Source organism: Arvicanthis niloticus, chromosome 14, assembly GCF_011762505.2.
Source record: "Arvicanthis niloticus isolate mArvNil1 chromosome 14, mArvNil1.pat.X, whole genome shotgun sequence".
Classification (NCBI taxonomy): domain Eukaryota; kingdom Metazoa; phylum Chordata; class Mammalia; order Rodentia; family Muridae; genus Arvicanthis; species Arvicanthis niloticus.
The window spans coordinates 9,817,956-9,837,159 of record NC_047671.1 but is presented as its reverse complement, the minus strand read 5'-3'; the positions used below and the strand labels follow the sequence as shown (position 1 = coordinate 9,837,159).

The following is a 19,204-nucleotide window of genomic DNA, read 5'->3' as shown; positions in this document are numbered from 1 at the left end:
AGCTGTACCTAATTCTACCTAAGCAGAGGTCCAAATGTTACAACAACCTGGAACTGCCAGAAATGCTCTCATCTGTGAAAGGGTTTGGGAAAGCCACAGCACATTAATTAATATGACTCTTCCAGCCCTAAAGCTCAGGATCCTTTTGGTAGGATGTAGTGCAATTAGGTAATCTTGGTTTTACATGTCTGGCCTTTTTCCTAAGATACTATGAAGCCCTTGCCCACCAGAAAATTAAACAGGGATTCTGTGCTTCCTCAGGAAATAAGTTCTTCTGTTGGCCCACATAGCAGGACATCGTCTACATATTGAAAAGAGATGACTGCTGTATGAATCAAAGGCATCAAATCTTGAGGAAGAACTTAAACAATAAATCGGGATATCTCTAGATCCTTGTAGGAGAACATTCCAGCTGACATGTCCTACTCTACTATAGGAAGGGTCTTAGAAATAAAAAATAAACTGTGAATTGGGATGGAGCAGAATACAATGGAAGACAGCATCATGGGGAACCTGAGTGAGGAGAGTATAAAGACAAGGAACTACTGGATGAAGCTGGGTTACTGCATCATTAATCAGACTGAGGTTGTAGACTATCTGTTACTTGTTGGGGCCTTTGGTAACACCAAGGATAAGATTATTGTATGGACCATAACACTCAGTCAATAACTGGTTTCTTTGGTCCTTCAATCATGGGAACTCGTCCCTGTCTGAGCAGAGGCTTGGGGCATATGGTTCTGATGTGGAAATGGACAGGATCTTCAAGTGTGTCTGACCACTGGACTGGCTGAATAATGTGTTCCTTTCATGTTGCCATCTGTCCATGTTGAAACCTTGACATCGCTTTTTATTAAAGGTAGGAAATAGCACTACCCTGGAGGGAGAATCACTCTGATTTGAGCTTAATAAGAGGACTTTAAAAAACAAAAAACAAAGGTGGGTGGGGAACAGAAACTACTTTTTAAAAAAGTAGAAATGAAAGTTCTTCCAGGAATGAGGAAGTGATATTTTAAAGAGAATAATGTAACACTTTAGGCACTGCCACAATATGCCCCAAATGCCTGTGGTTCTTTGGGATCTGGGAAAGGGGGGATGGGACAATGGCTGGAACCATGCCACCAAGTCAATTACAAAGTTCACCTTACAGTCCTCTACAGTGAAAATTGCCTAGGACTTCTCTGGTCTGATGGGCATAATGAGAGTCAGTAAAGTGAATCCCAGGACCTAGCAATGTGGAGAAGATGATGACCTTGGAACTGGTTATAGAGTCCTCAGTTCTTCCAGTAATTATTCTTGAAAAAACAGCAGATACCAGTGTCTGAGAGCAATTGTGATAAATATTATCCTTCCATCCACAGAGCAATTGAATCCCAGGTTTAGGTTGTGTTTCTTGAGGGGAAACCCTAATCAGCTTGTCCCTTAGCAGCCATTAATTCTCCATGGTACTTCTCCATTTTCATTTTTTTTCCTGGTCCTGGTTAGAAAAGTTCCAACTCAGCCTGGACAAATTGAGTGCTTCCTTCTCTTCCTGGAGTATATAAAATAACTGGAATAGGTAAGGCATTTTACCTTAGCCTTATTGAGACCTTAGTGACACAGTGAATCATTTTCTTAATTGGATTATAGTAGGAATTTTGAGAATTATGGAGAAGTCTCTGTATTCTGAAAGATAAGAAAATCATTATGAACCCTCAGAATACTTAATGCAATATTCTCTTCTTTATTAATTGGGTTAGGGTTTGTTTTAAATTCTCACCAGGCTAATCCATGTGTGTGACTTAGCTGATGGTTCAAAGGATTGAACATGTTGGTCTAAATTAGCAGTTCTCAACCTGGGGTTAACATGCCTTTAAGAATTGATGGACACTTTCATGAGTGTCTCCTAAGGCCAATGGGAAGCACAGATATTTACATTATGGTCCATAACAGCAGCCAGATTACAGTTATGGAGTAGCAGCAAAAATAATTTTATGGTTGGTGGTCACCAAAGTGTGAAGAGCTGTACTCAAGGGTTGAGGCATTAGGAGGGTTGAGAACACACTGCTCCAGACCCTCCTACTCCTAGTAACTTCCTAGTTGCTCTCCTAAAGTCATTCACTTCTGCCAGGGAAAAGGAAATGTGGACAGTTATGACAGTTTTCCCCAACTGCCATCTTCCTAATAGGAAACATCCCTTCCAAGGGTTGGGGTTCAGAAGACAGGTCCTTTGTTTCACGTTAGGAAAGAGGCATAAGTCTATACAGAGTGTGGGGTCCTTGGACACCTCAGAGATGAGGACAGGTTCCTGGAGGCTTTTCTTTACTATCAGGGTTTCTCTAGTGAGCATGTCCCCTTAACAATCCTTTTGTCCCTGGGCTGCAGGGAATGGCAGTTAATGTCTGGGGATCCAGACTGCAATTCTGGGCATTTTCTGGATGATGTCATACAAGAGAAGTTGCACAGAGAGAATTTCAGAGGACATCTCATCACCAAACTGAGTCTAACTCAAAGATGGTATTAGAATTGAGAGTTTCATCATTCTCTGGAGTAGTCAGGACATGTGCTGGTAAAGAAAAAAAATCAAGACTCACTTCTAAACACTTGGGGGTATATCTTGTTATAGCTGCCCAGGAGGCAAGCCAATGGAGAACCTGGGGTCATCTTAAAGGCCTCTGTTTCCATCTATAAAATAAAATAAAAACAGAAAAAAACAAAGGTAGAGATGCATGGAGGACCAGCTATCACTCTTCCTACCACTCAGCCCTAAGTCTACAGAAGAAGCTCTGAGATCGGATGTGGGCAATTGTCATGATCCCTTCAGAATTCCCTGGGACCAGTACCCTTGGTGGGAATGATTCAATCTCACCCATAAGTGTGTTGCTGGTCCTTGTTATTTTTGCTTGAACTGAAAGAGTTAAAAATATTTAAACCTTCCACAGATGGAGTCAAGAGTGCAGATCAGCTTGTTCTGCACTCTGGGTCCTAAGAAACTAGCTATCCACAAGACAAAATAAATAAGATAAGAGTTCAGACCTCGGAGTTCAGGACAGTGAGACCATAGGCTGAAATGATCTCTCATGGCAGCCAGAGAGGAGTGGGACTCCAGTATATCTCAAACAATACTGTGAGCAAGTAATTAGCCAAAAAACAGGTGCCATTCTCTTGGTCACTTCTGAAAGTTTGAAGCTGGCCAAGGGAAATGCAGAAGGTGTGTGACATCTGCACCAAAACAAACTAGCTAGAAACACCTCTATCCATGACTCTCCCTGCTTGCACACTAAGGCTCTGGGGTAGGGTGGGTTCACAAAAGGTTTCAGGAAAAGGACAGAATATAGGCACACAAAAAGAAACCAATGGTCTCCATCTGCTTCCAAGCTAATCCTCTCTGTCCAGATATCTCTAATGAAAGCTGCCCACTTCTGCCACAGGCAATAAAGGCAGGTGCTTGATTTTCCAAAAGATGCTTCCTTGTTATGAAAACCAGTAGAGGGCCTCACTGAGACCCTTCCTGGGGAGACAGTCTCTAGATCTGCCCCTCAGGCTTTTCCCCAACGTTCTTTTCAAGTCAGGCCAGTAGGGGGCGATGCTTAATCTTGATTAACAAGCCTCTAGTAGGGAGGCCACATAGCATTTGAACTGTCAAACAGCTTAATCTGCTTAGAGAACTCAAGTACATTTTTAACTGTGTTGCTAGTGGCCCATTCTGATTTAGATAAGGGACATAAACACAGGGAGGGAAGAGGAGGGACTGACTGACTCCTGCTGCCAGTTAGAGAAACTGTAATTAACAGGATAAAGGTGAAGACTCACAGCTCCTCTGGAGTACAGGTCACCAAGTCTCCCTGAGGCAGATAGGAGGCCTTCATCTTCACTCCTAGTGGAAGTTGCCAGCATTGAATTTTGGCCAGAACTACCTAAAAAAAATGGTGTGTGTGTGTGTGTGTGTGTGTGTGTGTGTGTGTGTGTGTGTGTGTATCTTGCTCTCTGACTAGCCTTACAACTGAAATATTCCACCTGGTATCCTTACTATAATTGAAAAGAGAAAAAAATGGCCAGTTACTAAGTTCCTCCACACTAATCTCATTGAGAAGGATTCCCTATTTTAGAATCAAGGGAGAAGCCCTGGTCATTTCAGTGGTGTCTTTCACCTCTCTGTTCACAGTTGGATTTGGTGTATACTGACCTTGAGGAGCCAGTGATTCTCAGAGGAAATTCTGGAGGACATGCAACCAAGAATACTATTATCATATATCTACACCATCTAGAAAGCAGGCCAAAACATTATTTTACCAAGGACAGAAGCATACATAGCCTCCTCACTGAGATTACATATGCATTACAGGGACATGGAGACTGGTCAAAAGTCAAGTGCATAAACACATTGCCCATGATGCTGCCATGGGAATTGGTCATTGGATTTCCACACCTGTGTACAGATATGTTATGTTCCATCATTGATAAATATGATCATGTTAAGGCTTCACTAAACACCATGCAAAGAATGAATCAACATATGGGCCAGAGCAAATATCAATCACGGTTTACAGAATGTAGAACATGGGAAACTTTGTCATTCTCTCATGTCTCAGCCCATTGGGTTCACTTAGCATGATGCCCCTGTGGAGGGACTCTTCTACCCTGGCTGTTTACTAACCACAGCCCAGATAATATATTCTCAGAGGCCTTTCAGGATTGCCTCTCTCCATTTCTAATAGCTTGGGGGGTTACTTGCCTTCTCAGGCCCATGTAAAATTTCTAGTATATATAAGGTGTGTGTGTCTTTATATATGTGTGCTTCTAAAACATATAGTATACATATGGATGTATGCGTCTAATAAATACATGAACATATGTGCTTTTAATACAAATGCTCTATGCATATATTTCTACTTAACTTTGCTTGACTCTAAGTTTGTCTATAATAAGCATATCTATATTATTTGTTTATCTAATCCAGTTAAGCTTCAATAAAAGTATAGGCATTTCAAAGAAAATGTGTTCACCACAGAGAACAGTCCAGTGCCAGTTTAATTAATGATTTTGTTAACTTGAAAATTATGCTGGTTAGTTTGGGTCAACTTGACACAAACTAGTCACCTAGGAAAAGGAAACCTCAGTTGATGAATTGCCTCAGTGAAATTGGTCCATTGGAAAATCTGTGGGGGTATTTTCTTGAATAATGTTTGATGTAGGAAGGTCCAAACCAGAGTGAGCAGAAGCATCTCTGGGCAGGTGAGCCTGACCTGTGTAAGAAATCTGACTGAGCAAGCTAGAGGAAGCAAGCCAGCAAGTAGTACTCCTCCATGGTCTCTGCCTTGGTTTCTGCCTCCAGTCTCATACTTTGAGTTCCTGACTTGGTTTCCCTCAATAATGAATGGGGATATGGAAAAATAAGCTGAAACAAAACTCTTTTATCTTTAAACCACTGTTGGCCAGTGTTTTATCACAGCAAAAAAGAAGCAAGATGACACAGAAAATAGGTACCAGAGAGTGGGTCTTGCTGTGATGACCCTGGCCACTTTGCTTTGAGGGGATCTGGGTTAGGGGAGGATTATGGGAGCATTTGAGACCTTTGAGCTGGACAACTGTTGAGTATTGGAAACACTACTAGGATGTGGAAGATGATGTAGAGAAAAAGGCAGGTGAAGGGGGCCTAACTTGTAAAGTTTCAGAGGGGAACAGATATTCTATCAGGGCTGTTAGGGATATATGTAAATCAAGAATCTGGAAGTGAAAGCTTTGCTTTACTGGCACAATGAGTGTTGTAGTTAACAAGGCCAGCATTCATTGAAATGCAACCTTCTGGAGAGTGTTTCCTCAAGGTCAGCACACAGAAGATGTGGTCTGGGGTATGAAGGGGCAGGCAGGGCTGCATCTCAAGCAGTCAATCAAACGTGGTAATGTATAAGAGTCTTCACTGTGGACAGGCTTCCCCAGCAGAACATCTACAATATTGATGAGATTTGGCACCATGTGGCAGGGTTAGAGATGTTGGAGGCAGGTCAGGACATCACTAGTGACAATGCAGCCTCAATCACACTGGAAACCCCAGCATACAGGAGATGCAAGGACTGTAGGGAGATTATCCAGGACAGTAGCAAGTGTGGTGGAGCCAGCCTGAGCCTACAAGATAAGCTTTGTGTGCTCACAATGGCAGAGACAGAAGTTGGGCTACCCAAGACATTTGAAGATCTTGAGTGAGTCCCACATGCCAGACACAGAGCTATAGGATTTGATTTGCACTGCTCTTTGTTTTACTATGGTCTCTTGATAACTATGCCCTGCGTCTTCAATCCTGTAGTTAAAAAAATAATGATTAATTTTTCTTGTCAATAAACCTAGTTTTTAAATCTTTGTCTATAGTAAAAAGACTTTGAATATTTATAATGTGTTTAAAGTTTTCAACAACCATGGGACTTAAAAAATGATAATGTGTTTTATATTTTATATTAATATGAGGTCTTGGAGGTCATCTGTGATTCCTGTTAAGTGTAACAATATGGTGGTTTGTCTGAGAAAGGAGCTGATATATGTTACCCTTTGAGAAAGGGGGCCTCAGGACCATGATCCAGCCTTGATGTGAGAGAACATTAGGAAAGAACAATGCTATTATAAAAAACAAAAAAACAAAAGCATACCGAGCAGAAGAAAATGGAGGAGAGTCTAAAGGAAGGGCCATCTGGAAACAACCCCACGTGGTGATCCATCCTATCCACAGACACCAACCCCAGACACTGTTACTACTGCCAAGAGGAGCTCATTGACAGGAACATGGTGAGGAGGTTCCCTGGGAGTTCTACCAGCACTTGACCAATGTGGTTGGGATGTCTGAAGTCAACAATCACACTAAGCTAGGTGACCCTGGTGGGGAAGCTGGAGGAAGAGACTGCAACCCCACCTGAAGAAAAATTTTGGATAACCAGAACCAGCCAGTGCTCCCAAGAAAAAGACCAATAAACAACAGGTGTTCAGGGAAGGGCACCATGGCTCCAAATAAATAGGTAGAAGAAGAGAGTCTTGTCTAGCAACAATGAGAAGAGAAGCCCTTGGTCCTATGGAGGTTTGATGCCACAGAATAGCAGGATACAAGAGCCATGGGGCAGGTATGTGCATAGAAAAGACAGCACCCTCATAGAGGCAATGGGGAGAGTGGAGAAGGGATGGTGGGAGTAGTGGAGTGGTAACTCAGAAGAGAGAGATTATTTGAGATGTAAACTGATACAATAATTAATTTAAAAAATAATAAAACAAAAATTGTTCTTTTGATTTTTTATTGGTCTGGTGATTGAATTGGGCTTAGAACAGGGTGTGGCACTAACACCTGAACTCACTGATCAACAACTCAGCCTTGAATAAACAAATGATCCAGAATTTATCATCCCCAGGAATGAACATTCAAATGTGTGTGTGTGTGTGTGTGTGTGTGTGTGTCTGTCTGTCTGTCTGTCTCTCTGTGGTGTGAGTGTGTGTTGAGCCATCTCTCTAGTCCATGACATTCCTATCTTCCATGCTAAGTTAAGGCTCAGCTCTCTGTGAACACTGTGTTTGCCTCTGACTCTCTAGACTGCCAGAAAACCCATTTTGCCATAAACATTGGATAAAGTAGATTAACATTGTGCTTTCTCCATCATGTTCTTCAGGACCAAGTCACTGATGAAAAATAGACAACTGCAAACATAATCCACACAAGCTATCAATCATAAAAATGAATGTTCAGGGGAATTTAAATTGGGGGAATTGGGTTTTCTTTCTCAAATGGCAAGTAAAAACTACTTCAGCACACAACTAAAGAAAGTGTGGACTCAATATCTAAGATAACAGACTTAACATCATGAGAACAGTTCTAGAGTCCTAACATCTGACACCATAATGAGAGACTGTTGGCCCACTGTCATACAAAAATCTCACAAGGTACATAAAACAACCTCTCTACTGAACCCCTTGCCTCTAGTCTTTCCCATGTGTGCATCTTGCTGATATTTTCTCAGCAGAGCCTGTTGGCCAGAGGGATGTAACTGCTTCTAGACTTCTCAGCAACATAGGTCTCCCAGGTAGGAACAGCTGATCTCACTGATCAGCAACTCTGGCTTTCATTCACAAGTCTTCCAGAATCCATCTTCCCTAGGAATGAGCATTCTAATGTGTGTGGCTCTGTCTGTGGTGTGTGAGTGGATGGCTGGGTGGCTGGCTGGCTGGTTGTGATGTGTGTGTGTGTGTGTGTGTGTGTATGTGTGTGTGTGCACAAGGCTGTGTGAGAGCCTGCGTGCATTTGTTTGTGTGTGTATGTGTGTGTGTGTGTGTTTATACAAGAGTATGAGTATAAGACAGAGAAAGGGTCAAAATTTGTTCCTGCATGGACGAGCAGTTTGACCAATGGCTAGCCAACCCTCCCCAATAAACCGCTGCTGATTGAAAAAAAAAGACAGAGACAGATACAAAGACAGAAAATAATAAGAAGAATAAGAGACAGTGTAGAAGGGAGGGAGGAGAAGAAAGAGAGGACACCGGATAGAGTGGTAGGATACAGGGACTTACTTAGCATTCTAAAAATTAAATACAGAAAAAAAAGAGAGGGGAGAGGGCAGGTGGGATGTGGGGTTTGTGGAGGGGTAACCCAAAAGGTGGCAATCATTTGAGATGGAATGGAATGGAATGATTAATAAAAGAAATAAAACCAAATAAATAAACCAGGAATTGTACTTTTGCTTATTTTATTGGTCTGATGATTGAATTAGGCTTGGGATGGTGTGTTGCTACCAGGAGGTGTGGCCTTGTTAGGGGAGGTGTGTCCCTGTGAAGGCGGGGCTTGGAGGAGATACATATATATTCAAGCTCTGCCCAAGGTGAGGCACAGTAGTCTCTCCTTGCTGCCTTCAAATTGGGAAGCAGAGGCAAGCAGATTTCTGATATAGCCCAGCCTGGTCTATACAAAGAATTCCTGCTCTACTTCTCCTGCTTGGGTGTACTGGCCAGCACCTCTGTGGGAACACACTTTGTAGAGCACAAAGCAGCTGAAGCAACTAGCCTCGTGGGACTCAGCAAATAACTACTAGATTCTTGGACTTTCCATTCACAGCTGACCATTGTTGGAGTAGCTGGAATATAGACTGTTTTATCCCCTCTGCAGTGATGGGACGAAGGAAGCCCAAATGGAAGCCTACTCAAAAGAAGAAGATGACAGGCACCCTGGAGACCCAGTTCACCTGCCCTTTCTGCAACCACCAGAAGTCCTGTGATGTGAAAATGGACCGTGCTCGAAAGATTGCAGTCATCTCCTGTATTGTGTGCCTAGACGAATTCCACACCCCCATCACACACCTGTCAGAACCAGTGGATGTGTACAATGACTGGATAGATGCCTGTGAGGCAGCCAATCAGTAGCAATGGCAGGCACCTGCTCCCCAGCAGCCCCCATCTGGCTGCCAATCAAGCAGAGACATTCCAGGGCTCCAGGGGGTAAGTGCAGGGCTGTGACAGCCCTCCCTCTGTGTGTATGGAATGGATTGAGTGAGTGGATGTGCCTGGCTCAGATGAGACTGTAGGGGTGGATGTGAGTGAATGTTGGGACTCATCAGGAAGCCCAGGGTGGTCTCACAGAACCCTATGCCTCAAAGGACTCTGAAAGCATTTGAGGTGCTCCCATCTTCAGCTCCTACCTACCCAAGCTTTCTATAGGTTCCTGTCTACTCTGGTGACCATGAATGGTTCTTGCTTGGCATCCCAGGCAAGGAATAGCTGGGACACCTCCAGTCTCCTCAGCTACCTCACCAGCACCTTGCTTTTGGGGACCTGGACTTTCTGTCCTATCCAGCCTCCTACTGCTTGTGGTCTGGGAGTCTAGGCTACTGACCACCCAGGTGCTTTCACTGGGCTTTGCTGGGGAACACCACTTTCTTCATTTGTCTTTAGAGAAAAAGTCGGGTCTATTTGAGGTACAGCTGGCAACAAAGCTGCCAGTGTGGTTTTTTTGAAAAAAAAAAAAAAAAAAAAAAAAAAAAAAGCAAAGTTCCAGGGCATAAAAGTCTTATCTGACAAATAAAGAATCTTCTTACCTGTCTCAGTGCTCATCCAGAGAAGATGGTGCTCACCAGCACTTTACTTGAGCCTACTCAGCTACCTCAAGACCAACTTGAAGCTGAGGAGAGGGCAAGATCTCAGGGATCACAGAAGACCTTGCTGGTCTCCTCTGGAATGCAGCCTCCACAATAGGAATACAGGAAAGGGTGAATTCCATGCTTCTTAGAGGATGTTGAGAGGGGGTTGCTTTCCCAGAAATCCATGTGGCCCAGAATGCTCTGGAAATGGGGCAAAAAAAAAAAAAAATGTTGAAAGTACTACAAATTCAGTCGGCTCATGAAGGGACAATTGAATAAAATGGCACCTGGATTGAAACGCCCTGTGGAAAACAGGATGGAGAGACCTGTGAAAGAAATGACATCCATCATGACAGGTGAAAAGAGAGGCAGCACCACCATTACTTTTCCCTAAATGCCCCTGAGAAGAGGTCAAAACCACAGAGAAATGAAAATCAAGGTATCAGTGAGGTCATTGCTTCTGATTTGTCCAATGTTCCAGCTTCCAATGAAGTCCAGAATGAACAAAGGCTCTCCAACCACTCCGAGGATATGGACAGTGGGTGTGTAGCTGGGAAGAGGAAACCTACAAAGTTTTTAAGAGGCCTGGAGAGATGGGAAAGGTGTGCCTCAGACTATCTACAGGCCCTGTCAAAGTGTGGACTGGGACATGAAGGGCGAGGACCTCTGCACCAGGGTCAAGAGCAACAGATTCATTCCTCATGAGGTGTTTTCTGGTTTAGACCTTACACACAGACACACAGAGGCTGGGAAAAACCAGTTCACTTTGAGGAAGATCCTTTTGGTTTGGACAAGATTTTGGCAGAAGCAAAACAGTACCCTGCTGCTTCTAAAAGATCCTCTGAGAGCAGTCACCCCGAGGAGCATGAGCATGAAGGTAAGAAGCTGAGGAAGGAGTAGACAGGCCTCTGGAAACTAAAGCTGACAGATCCAGCAGAGGCTTGCCTGCCTCGTCTGGCCTCTGTGAGAGAAGATGTGGCTAACCCTGGAGAGACTTGAGAGCCCAGGGAGAGTGAGGAAGACTGGCCGGCTGTGCTGTGGTGGTAGGGACTGGGTACATGATCTAAGAGACAAGGGGGAGGAGGAGAGGGTGGAGGAACTATATAAGGGGGGATCAGGAGGGGGATAAAGACTGAACTGTAAAACACAAGGTTAAAGTTAATAAATAGAAAAAGAAAAAAACCACAATTTTGCTTCCTTTCTTTATTTTCTTTAAGATTTATTTGTTCTATGCCTGAGAGTTCTGTATTGTTCTCCTGAGATTGCTGGGAATTGAATCAGGGCCTCTGGAAGAACTGCCAGTGCTGTTGACCATTGAGCCACCATCTCTCTAGCCCATGACATTCCTGTCTCCCATGCTAAGTTAAGACTCAGTTCTCTGTGACTATTGTTTTTCCTCTGGCCCTCTAGACTTCCGGAACACCCATTTTGCCGTAAGGATGGGAACCATTAGATTAACATTGTGCTTTCTCCATCATGCTCTTCATGGCCGAGTCACTGACAAAAAATAGACAACTGCAAACATAATTCACACAAGCTATGAATAGTTTAAATAAATGTTCAAGGAAATTTAAATTGGGGGAATTGAGTTTTCGTTCTCTAATGGCAAGTAAAAACCACTTCAACACACAACTGGAGAAAGTGTGGATTAAATATCCGAAAGAGAGGACTTAACATCATGAGAACAGTTCCAGAGTCCTAACATCTGATTCAATCACGAGAGACAGTTGTCCCACTCTCATACAATAATCTCACAAAGTACATAAAACAACCTCTCTACTGAACCCCTTGCCTCTAGTCTTTCCCATGTGTGCATCTTGCTGATATTTTCACAGCAGAGCCTTTTGTCCAGAGGGATGTGACTGCTTCTAGACTTCTCAGCAACACTGGTCTCCCAGGTAGGAACAGCTGATCTCACTGATCAGCAACTATGGCTTTCATTCCCAAGTCTGCCAGAATCCATCTTCCCTACTAATGAGCATTCTACTGTGTGTGCGTGTCTATGTGTGTGTCTGTGTGTGTGTCTGTGTGTGTGTGTCTGTGAAAAGAGAAGTGAAAGCTTTGCTTTACTGGCACAATGAGTGCTATAGTTAACAAGGCCAGCATTCATTGAAATGCAACCTTCTGGAGAGTGTTTCCTCCAGGTCAGCACACAGAAGATGTAGTCTGGTGTATGAAGGGACTGACAAGGCTGCATCTCAAGCAGTCAACCAAACATCTTAATGTGTAAGACTCTTCCATTGCAGACAGGCTTCGGCAGCATGACATCTACAATATTGATGAGATTTGGCACCATGTGGCTGGGTTAGAGATGCTGGAGACAAGTCAGGACATCACTGGTGAAACTGCAGCCTCAATTGCACTGGAAACCCCAGCATATATTCCATGCAAGGAATGTAGGGAGATTACTTAGGACAGGAGCAAGTGTGGTGGAGCCAGCCTGAGCCTACAAGATAAGCTTTGTGTGCTGACCAAGGCAGAGACAGAAGTTGGGCTACCCAAGACATTTGAAGATCTTGAGTGAGTCCCACATGCCAGACACAGACCTATAGGATTTGATTTGTACTGCTCTTTGTTTTACGTGGGTCCCTTGGTAACTGTATCCTGCTTCTTCAATCATGTATTAAAAAAATGAGAAGGATTTAATTTTCCTTGTACATGAACCTAGTTTTTAAATCTTTGTCTATAGTAAAGACACTTTGAATTTTTATAATGTGTTTAAAGTTTCAACAACCATGAGACTTTTAAAATTATAATGTTTTATATTTAATAATAATATGAAGTCTTGGAGGTCATCTGTGATTCTTGTTAAGTGTAACAACATGGTGGTTTGTCTGACAAAGGAGCTGTTACCCTTTTTGAAAGGGGGCCTCAGTACCATGATCCAGCCTTGATGTGACAGAACATTAGGAAAGAAGAATGCTATTATATTAAAAAACAAAACAAAAGCATACCGAGCAGAAGAAAATGGAGGAGAGACTAAAGGAAGGGCCATCTGGGGACAACCCCACATGGTGATCCATCCTGTCCACAGACACCAACCCCAGACACTGTTACTACTGCCAAAAGGAGCTTGTTGACAGGAACATGGTGAGGATGTTCCCTGGCAGGTTCTACCAGCACCTGACCAATCCAGTTGGGATGTTTGAAGTCAACCATCACACTAAGCTAGGTGACCCTGGTGGGGAAGCTGGAGGAAGGACTGGAAGAGACTGCAACTGCACAGGAAGAAATATGTTGGATAACCAGAACCAGCCAGTGCTCCTAAAAAAAAAGACCAACAAACAAGAAGAGTTCAGAGAGGGCACCATGGCTCCAGATACATAGGTAGAAGAAGAGAGCCTTGCCTAACAACAATGAGAAGAGAGACCCTTGGTCCTATGCAGGTTTGATGCCACAGAATAGCAGGATACAAGAGCCAGGGGGCAGCTGTGTGCACAGGGGAGACAGCACCCTCATGGAGGCAAAGGAGAGAGTGGAGATGGGATAATGGAGTGGTAACTCAGAAGAGAGAGATTATTAGAGGTGTAAACTTATAGAATGATTAATTTAAAAATAATAAAACAAGAAATTGTTCTTTTGAGTTTTTATTGGTCTGCTGATTGAATTAGGCATGGAACAGGGTGTGGCAGTAACACCTGACCTTGCTGATCAACAACTCAGCCTTGAATTGACAACTCTCTTAGAAATCATCATCCCTAGGAATGAGCGTTCAAATGTGTCTGTGTGTCTGTATCTGTGTCTTTGTGTGTGCATCTGTGTGTGTCTGTCTGTCTGTGGTGTGAGTGTGTATTGAGCCATCTCTCTACCCATGACATTCCTGTCTTCCGTACTAAGTTAAGCCTCAGCTCTCTGTGATCACTGCGTTTCCTCTGACTCTCTAGACTTTCAGGAGGCCCATTTTTCCATAAACATTGGATGAAGTAGATGAACATTGTGCTTTCTCCATCATGTTCTTCATGACCAAGTCACTGATGAAAAATAGACAACTGCAAACATAATCCACAAAAGCTATCAATCATAAAAATGATTGTTCAGGGGAATTTAAATTGGAAGATTTGGGTTTTATTTTTCAAATGGCAAGAAAATCCTACTTCAACACACAACTAAAGAAAGTGTGGACTCAATATCTAAGATAACCGACTTAACATCATGAGAACAGTTCTAGAGTCCTAACATCTGATACAATCATGAGAGACAGTTGGCCCACTGTCATACAAAAGTTTCACAAGGTACATAAAGCAACCTCTCTACTGAACCCCTTACCTATAGTCTTTCCCATGTGTGCATCTTGCTGTTATTTTCTCAGCAGAGCCTGTTGGCCAGAGGGATGTGACTGCTTCTAGACTTCTCAGCAACACAGGTCTCCCAGCTAGGAATATAAGTCCCCCACAAAGGCAGGACCTCACCCAAGCCTTTGGAATTTGCAGCCACCCAATAACTCACAAGACACCAAACTTGATGCAATCAGCAAGAGGTATATTTTAATCAACATGTTGAGGTCAAGACAAATTACCCACACAGGGCCAATGGAGTCTGACCCCTGGGCTTTGGAAACAGAGGGAATTTAAAGCCAAAAACCACAACTCAGCAGGGAAACCACAACCTGGGGGAGTTAAGGAGGGTTATTTTGAGAGAACCTGTGGAAAGTCCCAGCCCATTATTCCGTTTGTGACGGGGTCTAAGGAACAGTCATGGGGAACATTTTGTATAGGCTATTCTGAAAGAGCCTATTCATAGTCAACCATCTATCTTGTGGTCAGCCAAGTTCCTGAAACACAGAGCTCACAACCAAGCTGACCTGCACTCTTGGTTCTGCTCAGCCTGCTAGGAGTTTTTTAAAATATTTAACCCTTTCAGGAACAGCTGATCTCACTGATCAGCAACTCTGGCTTTCATTCACAAGTCTTCCAGAATCCATCTTCCCTAGGAATTAGCATTCTAGTGTGTGTGTTTGTGTGTGTGTGTGTGTGTGTGTGTATGTGTGTATCAATGTGTGTATGTGTGATGTGTGTCTGTCTGTATGTATGTATGTCAGTGATGTGTGTGTCTGTCTGTCTGTATGTCAGTGATGTGTGTATATCAATGTGTGTGTGGTGTGTGTGTCTGTGTGTGTGCGTGTCTGTATGTATGACAGTGATGTGTGTGTCTGTCTGTCTGTGGTGCATATGTGTGTCTGTCTGTCTGTCTGCTGTGATGTATGTGTATGTTTATGCATGGGTGTGCGTATAAGACAGAGAAAGATACAAAGACAGAGCATAATTACAAGAATAAGAGGCAGTGTGGAGGGGAGGGAGGAGAAGAATGTGGGGACACTGGATACGTTGGAAGGATACAGGAAGACTGATTGACTTACTTAGCATTCTAAAAATTAAATAGAGGCAAACGAGAGAGGGGAGAGGGCAGATGAGATGTGGGGTTTGTGGAGGGGTAACCCAAAAGATGGCAATCACTTGAGATGGAATGCAATGGAATGATTAATAAAAGCAATAAAACCTACCAAAACTAGGAATTAAACTTTTGTTTGTTTTATTGGTCTGGTGATGATTGAATTAGGCTTGGAACAGGGTGTGGAGATATCAGGAGGTGTGGCCTTGTTGGGGGAGGTGTGTCCCTGTGAAGGCGGGGCTTGGAGGAGATACATATATACTCAAGTTCTGCCCAAGCTGAGGCACAGTAGTCTCTCCTTGCTGCCTTGGAATTGGGAAGCAGAGGCAAGCAGCTACCTGATCTAGGCCAGGCTGGTTTGTGGAAAGACTTCCAGGGCAGACAGGGCTACTCAGGAAACCCTTCTCTGAGACAGAAGGAATCGTCTTACCTGTCTCAGACCTCCTTCAGAGAAGATGGTGCTCACCAGCTCCTTACCTGAGCCTACTCAGCTACCTCAGGACCAACTTGGGGCTGAAGAAAAGGCAAGATCTGAGAGATCACTGCAGACCTCGCTGCGGTCCTCCAGAATGGAGCCTCCCGGATATGGATACAGGAAAGACTGGATTCCACGCTCCTTAGAGGATTTTGGAGACGGAGGTGCTTTCCCAGAAATCCATGTGGCCCAGTATCCTCTGGGTATGGGGAGAAAGAACAAAACGTCGAATGCACTGGCTATTCAGTTGGATCATGAAGGGAAAATTAAGTACGACGCAATTGCTCGACAGGGACAGTCCAGAGACAAGGTCCTTTACAGCAAATACACTGACCTCATTCCAAAGGAGGTTAGAAATGCCGATGACCCAGAACTGCAGAGGCCCGATGAAGAGACCATTAAAGAGACCACAGAAAAGACAAGAGCAGCCTTGCACACGGTACTGTCGAGGAAGCTTGGTGCGGCCACACCAGTTCCTGCAGCTGGCAAGCTGGCCTCTCCTCAGCACATCCTCTACACACCATCTCAGCAAGGAGGAGCCTTCAGTTCTGGAGCTAAGCAGAGGCTTATTCGCATGGTAGAAATGCAGAAAGACCCAACGGAGCCTCCGAGATTCAGGATTCATAAGAAACTTCCTCGGGGGCCGCCTTCTCCTCCAGCACCTGTAATGCACTCTCCTACACAGAAGAAGACTGTGAAAGAGCAGCAGGAGTGGAAGATCCCGCCCTGTATCCCCAGATGGAAGAACCCCAAGGGTTATGCGATTCCATTGGACAAACGGGCGGCTGCTGATGGAGGAGGGCTGCAGCCTGTACATATAAATGCAAAGTTTGCCAAACTGGCTGCAGCGCTCCACATTGCTGAGCAGAAGGCTCGTGCAGGGCTGCAAATGCGAGCCCAGTTGCAGGCAAAGATGGCTCAGAAAGAAAAGGAGAAACACGAAGAGAATCTTAGAGAAATGGCCCAGAAAGCCAGAGAGGGGAGAGCTGGGATGAAATCCCATGTGGAAAAAGAGGCTGGAGAGGCCCGGGAAAGGGATGAAATCCGGCAGGACAGGCGAAAAGAGAGGCAGCAGGACCGCAACCTTTCCAGGACAGCGCCAGGGAAGAGGTCAAAACCACCGAGAAATGAGAATCGAGATATCAGTGAGGCCATTGCCCTTGGAGTGCCCAAACCTCCTCCTTCCAATGAAGTCCAGTATGACATAAGGCTCTTCAACCAATCCAAGGGTATGGACAGTGGGTTTGCAGGTGGAGAAGACGGAGTTTACAGTGTTTATCATCAGCCCTGGAGAAGTGGGAAAGATGTGGCTCAGAGTATCTACAGGCCCGGTCAAAGTGTGGACAAGGACTTAGACAGCGGTTACCTCGAAGCCAGGATCCAGACCAACAGATTCGTTCCAGATAAGGTGTTTTCTGGGTCAGACCTTACACAGAGGGGCCGAGAAGGACCAGTTCACTTTGAGGAAGATCCTTTTGGTTTGGACAAGTTTTTGGCAGAAGCAAAACAGTACCCTGCTGGTTCTAAAAGATCCTCTGAGAGCAGTCACCCTGAGGAGCATGAGCATGAAGGCAAGAAGCTGAGGAAGGAGTAGACAGGCCTCTGGAAACTAAAGCTGACAGATCCAGCAGAGGCTTGCCTGCCTGGTCTGGCCTCTGTGAGAGAAGATGTGGCTAACCCTGGAGAGACTTGAGAGCCCAGAGACAGTGAGGAAGACTGGCCGGCTGTGCTGTGGTGGTAGGGACAGGGGACATGATCTAAGAGACAAGGGGGAGGAGGAGAGGGTGGAGGAACTATATAAGGGGGGATCAGGAGGGGGATAAAGACTGAACTGTAAAACACAAGGTTAAAGTTAATAAATAGAAAAAGAAAAAAACCACAATTTTGCTTCCTTTCTTTATTTTCTTTAAGATGTATTGGTTCTATTCCTGAGAGTTCTGTGTTGTTCTCCTGAGATTGCTGGGAATTGAATCAGGGCCTCTGCAAGAACTGCCAGTGCTGTTGACCATTGAGCCACCATCTCTCTAGCCCATGACATTCCTGTCTCCCATGCTAAGTTAAGGCTCAGCTCTCTGTGACTACTGTTTTTTCCTCTGGCTGTCTAGACTTCTGGAACACCCATTTTGCCATAAGCATGGGACCCATTAGATTAACATTGTGCTTTCTCCATCATGTTCCTCATGGCCGAGTCACTGACAAAGAAGAGTCAACTACAGAAATAATCCACAAAAGCTAAGAATCATTCAAATAAATATTCAGGGGAAATTATATTGGGGGAATTGGGTTTTCTTTCTCAAATGGCAAGTAAAAACTACTTCAACACACAACTGGAGAAAGTGTGGATTCAATATCAAAGAGAAAGGACTTAACATCATGAGAACAGTTCTACAGTTCTAACATCAGATTCAATCATGAGAAACAGTTGTTACCCTGACATGCAAAAGTTTCACAAGTTCCTTAAAACAACCTTTCTTTGACTCTGGCTTGAGTTCACAAGCCCTCCAAAATTTTATAATGCAACCAGGAGGTGCACAGCAAACAGACCTTAGGAAAAAGTAGGTTCCTGGAAGACCCTGTGGAAGACACTGTCTTTAGCATTTTCTTTTAGATCCTTGCAACTGATTAGAATATTGAGAGAAGGGCTGGAGAGATGGCTCACTGGTTAAGAGCACTGACTGCTCTTCCAGAGGTCCTGAGTTCAATTCCCAGCAACCACATGGTGGCTCACAGCCATCTGTAATGGGATCTTCTGGTGTGTTTGAAGACAGCTACAGTGTACTCACACACATAAAATAAATAAATCTTTAAAAAAAAAAAAAAAAGAATATTGAGTGAATCATAACCCGACCTGCAGGTCCTAGGTTATTCATGAGGGACGAGGAGGATTACAACCTGGAAGAACGGGCTAGAGAGAGAGAATGGACTCAAGGAAGCAAATGCTTGTCAAGAGTCATATATTTGGGCACAAAGTGCTTATTTATAATACATTTTTCAAAGGGAGGGGTAAGAGGGATCCAGGTGATGGGAAAGTACAGAATCTTCTTGGCCTGTGCCCTGAAACAATGGCGGTCTAACTGCTTACTTCAAAAGATAAGGTACACTGCTTTACATCTAAAAATCTATTTGTAACTATTAAGCAGAACCTTGTGGTTGCTAGGGAGATGAAGCTGCAGGAGACATTGTGCAGGTGGGGAGAAGTAGGGGGTGAGGGTAAGAGGCTAGGGTCCTGGCTTCTGACAGAATCAGTTGTTCCAAAAGATCCAGGCAC

The 19,204-nt window shown here is 44.1% G+C and overlaps 3 pseudogenes; all 3 read left to right on the top strand.

The window, feature by feature from the left end:
* Positions 1–9,108: 9,108 nt before the first annotated feature.
* On the top strand, positions 9,109–9,455 carry LOC117719555 (transcription elongation factor 1 homolog pseudogene; annotated as a pseudogene).
* Positions 9,456–10,056: 601 nt separating this feature from the next.
* LOC117720068 (SNW domain-containing protein 1-like) lies at positions 10,057–10,973 on the top strand (annotated as a pseudogene).
* Positions 10,974–15,916: 4,943 nt separating this feature from the next.
* LOC117720162 (SNW domain-containing protein 1 pseudogene) lies at positions 15,917–17,546 on the top strand (annotated as a pseudogene).
* Positions 17,547–19,204: the final 1,658 nt, after the last annotated feature.